The sequence below is a fragment of the Grammomys surdaster genome, unplaced genomic scaffold, assembly GCF_004785775.1.
Source record: "Grammomys surdaster isolate TR1022 unplaced genomic scaffold, NIH_TR_1.0 276, whole genome shotgun sequence".
In the NCBI taxonomy this organism is placed as follows: domain Eukaryota; kingdom Metazoa; phylum Chordata; class Mammalia; order Rodentia; family Muridae; genus Grammomys; species Grammomys surdaster.
The window spans coordinates 19,179-23,743 of NW_021604717.1; the positions used below are offsets into that span (position 1 = coordinate 19,179).

The 4,565-nt window shown below is 43.6% G+C and overlaps 1 pseudogene; it reads right to left on the minus strand.

Moving 5' to 3' along the window:
• Positions 1-1,029: 1,029 nt before the first annotated feature.
• LOC114629002 lies at positions 1,030-1,890 on the minus strand (annotated as a pseudogene).
• Between the last annotated feature and the right edge of the window lie 2,675 nt (positions 1,891-4,565).

Below are 4,565 nucleotides of genomic sequence, written 5' to 3' on the forward strand. Positions count from 1 at the left end.
TTAAGGTACAATTGGCTCTTTCTATAATTGGTTGTCCTGTGAGATTGTGTGGTATACCAGTAAAATGTTTTATATTGTAATATGTGAAGAATTGTTGCATCTTATTGGATACATATGTGGGAGCATTATCACTTTTAATTTGTGCAGATATCCTCATAACTGTCAGTATTTCCAATAAGGATGTGATTACACAGTCAGCCTTTTCATAACTTAAAGCAGTTGACCATTGAAACCCTGAGTACATGTCAATGCTATGGTGTATATACAAATTCTGTGAAATGGAAAACATTCATCTGCCAAATGTCATTTCTTTTGGCACCCATAGGGTTATTATCAACAGATAACAATGTTTGGTTGTATAGAGAACATATAAGACATTTTTAAAAATTATTTCTTTGACTTGTTGCCAAGTGATGAAAATTTTTTTCTTCAAACCTTTCCCCATCAGTATGATGAGGTTTTTTTTTCCATGAAATTTTGAGGTTTCTAACACATTTCCTATTAGCAATAAGTCAGTTTCATTATTTCCTTCAGCTAATGGACCTGGCAAACCTGTACGAGACTGAATATGAGTAATATATGATGGGTAATTTCTATTTCTTGTGGCTTGTTGCAATTGTATAAATAATGTTAGTTCTGAGTTATTACCAAATGCAAATTCAGCAGTCTCTACATGTAAAACAACTCTTTGTGCATATAAAGAGTCAGTGGTTATGTTAATGTAGCAATACCATAAGGAGAGCATACAATTCTGATTTTTGAACTGATGTATTTTTTTAAATTTTAATAAACCAAAACACACTTTTATTTGTTCAGAATTATAGTTGTCAAGGACCTGGGCAGTACCTTCCTCTATAGCACCAACTCCTGCGGGGGCATTTCACCAGCCATCTTGACTGAGCACACAGGCTCTCTCCACAGACTGGCTCAAGGGATGTCCTAAGTATGGTCTCAGTAGCATGAGTGTTCAGGCATACTCAGGGCTCGGTTTCTGGCTCAGGACTGCTTTACTCCATTGCCCCTTCCACCCTACAGGGGCCCCACAGCCAGCAAGTAGCTAGCTCTCCCTTCCCGCCCCCAGCAAGCCCTTGTAAACCCTTGCGCCCACCACAGCTCCTCCTTCTCAGCCCCCTTCTTCCAGAAGGCAGTCAGGATGTTCAAGCTCTTCTGCAGCTCTTCTTTCTTGCTGTTACTCATCTTGTTCTCAATCAGCTTACTGATCTGGGCCATCTCTGAGGCTGGAAAGTCTTCACCTTGGTCCAAGATCTTCCTCATGATCTTCAGGTACTGGCTAGCCCACTTCTTCTCTGTCTCCTTCACACCTGAGAGGCCATCCTGCCCCTGTTTCAAGATAGCCTGGCGGGCCTCTATTCTGGAGGCCTTGATGAACTCGCCTGCCAGGGCATCATATGCAGGCAGGCATCCAGGCATGCCCAGGTAGACTCCCTGTCCCTTTAGCCACCGCTGGATGGCTCCAACCTTAACTGCCCCACTGTACAGGACAGGATTCTCAAAGTCCCCATCCTGGAAGAGGTAGAAGACTGGGTAGTTGTCTTTGTCCAGCTTGTACTTCTCACTCAGCTCTATGTTCAGCTTGTCACCATAGTCTGAGATCCCCACCTCTGCCACCAAGAGATCATCACTGGAGGCTGAGTTCTCAGCCAGACGCTTGAACTCGTCCTGCTTCTCTCCATAGGGGTACTGGGTGTTGAACTTCACCAGGACGAACTTGCTTTTGGGAATGACCTTGTAGAAAGTGACTGTGTCCAAGGGAACGGTGCCCTTCGTGTGCAGGCCGCTGCCGCCATGCGGAGCAGAGAGGAGCAGCAGGCCCAGGAGAACGGACAGTAGTGGGGAGAAGGAAACAGCGCTAGGCACCGCGGCAGCCATCACGCCGGACTGGGAGAGCAGGAGATGGGCAAGCTACAGCCGAAGCGCTCCGAGTCGAGGTAGCGTCACTGGGAGGGCCGTCCCGCCGGCGCGCATAAGCGCATGTGGCCACTCGGAGAGGCTCAGGCCGCCTCCAAGGTGGAAGGGATGGGCGCAGAGTGGCCTTGAACTGATGTATATGGACATTTGAGCACCGTGCTTATTTTGTCTGATTTATAACCTGCCATCCCCATCTTGTATACATCAGTATAAAATGTTGGTGCCTCTGAAATTGGTGTTCTCTTTACTATATGTAGAAGAGACCAATTAGTTCTTTTTATAAACTATATATGTTTGCTTTTCTTGTATTTGTTTTTAATTTTGTCCAATTAATCACTAGAAGCTCTTTGTCAATCCTCATTGATCACCCTTAATGACAATCTCTGCATTTGTAAGAAGTACTACGATTTGGGTCAGATCTGTTCCTGACAATTGGCATCATCTTATTCTATATTTTATAATCAATTCAGAAATTTTTCTATGTGTCTCTAATTTCTTATTTTGTTTATGAGTAAAGAAAATCCATTTATTAATACTATCTTCTTTTTGCATAATGAGCCCAATAGGAGAATGAGTTGAAGGTAAAATGACCAGAATACAATCAAGTTTAGAATCAATTCTATTCACATACGCCTCTTGCAGTCTTTGTTCTATAAGAGTAGACTCTCTGTTTTAACTCTTAGACATCTTGTACTGTTTATATTGGAATCTCCTTGTAATGTTTGAAACAAATTACTTAACTCATATGTACTTAGTCCAACTGTAGGCCTCAGCCAAATAATATCTCCAATTATTTTTGAAAATCATTAAGAGTTTACAATTGGTCTGTCCTATGATAATTATGATAAATATGATAATTAGCATGATGTTCCTGAAAATCAATACCAGTTGTCTCTCTTATCCATTTGTCTACTGGGGCTCCTCGAGCTTTCTATGGTTTACTTGCTCTCTTACATTCAGTATTTGCATTTTCAAAAGCCAATATTTATATCAATGACTAATTTCAGGGTCTGATATGGCTGTATTACATCTGAACACAATCTCTGTAAGAAATCAGTAAATGCTTCTGTAGGTCCCTGTATTCCTTCATAAATAAGGTAGTTCCCCTTCCCCCTGGCTCCTCTATTATATTCTTTGAAAGCCACAACACAACATTGTTCAAGTATGCCATCATCAGATCGGATTTATTCCTGTAAATCAGCATCATGTCCTTCACCAAGCAGGTGGTCTTTTGTATTTATCCCCCTTGCTATATTCTGTTGTTCTATTTTTGTGGCTTTGTGCTTCCACCATGACAACCATTGTAATTGCTGTCCAGCTTCTACTACAGCTGGCACCAAACCTTTCCAATCTTAGGTGATGACCCTATTCTGTGTAGCCCAGTTATTTAACATTTCTTTAACAAATGGAGAGTTCAAGCCATACAATACTATAGCCTCTCTAAAATGATTTCGATCTAGCGTGTATTTATTTATTTATTTATTTATTTATTTATTTATACTTCAGATTTTATTTCCCTCCCGGTCCACCCTCTGACTGTTCCACATCCCATATCTCCTCCCCAACCCCTGTCTCCACAAGGATGTTCCCACCCCTCAACCCCTACCCCACCAGACCTCTAAACACCCTGGGGCCCCCAGTCCCTTGAGGGTTAGGTGCATCTTCTCTGACTGAACCCACACTTGGCAGTCTTCTGCTGTATATGTGTCAGGGAACTCATATCAGCTGGTGTATGCTCCCTGGTTGGTGGCTCAATGTCTGAGAGACCTCCACTGGTCCTCCTACAGGGTCACCATCTTCCTCATCTTCCTCCAGCCTATCCCCAATTCAACCATAGGGGTTAGCAGCTTCTATCCATTGGTTGGGTGCAAATATCTGCCTCTGACTCTTTCAGCTGCTTTTTCAGTCTTTCGGAGGGCAGTCATGATAGGTCCCATTTTGTGAGCACTCCATAGCCTCAGCAATAGTGTCAGGCCTTGGGATCTCCCCTTGAGCTGGATCCCACCTTGGATCTGTCACTGGACCTTCTTTTCCTCAGGCTCCTCTCCATATCCATCCCCAAAGTTCCTTCAGACAGGAACAATTATGAGTCAGAGTTTTGACTGTGGGATGGCAGTCCCATCCCTCACTTGATGCCCTGTCTTCCTGCTGGAGGTGGGCTCTACAAGTTTCCTCTCCTCACTGCGAGGCATTTCATCTAAGGTCCTTCCCCTTGAGTCCTGAGAATCTCTCACCTCCCAAGTCTCTGGTACATTCTGGAGGGTTCCCCCCCCCAACTCCTACCTTCCGAGGTTGCCTGTTTCCATTCTTTCTGCTAGCCCTCAGGGTTTCAGTCCTTTTCCCTACCCAATCATGTTCTCCCCTTCCCTCCCCCTGCTCCATCCACTTTTCCTTCTGGGTCCCTCCCTCCCCCCTTGTGATTGCTTTCTTCTCTCTCCAAGTGGGACTGAAGCATCCTCACTTAGGCCCTTCAGCTTGTTGATCTTTTTGAGTTCTATGGACTGTATCTTGGGTATTCTGTACTTTTTTTTGGCTATAATATTATTAGTGAGTACATACCATGCATGTCCTTTTGGGTCTGTGTTACCTCGCTCAGGATAATATTTTCTAGCTCCATCCATTTGTCTGCAAAACTC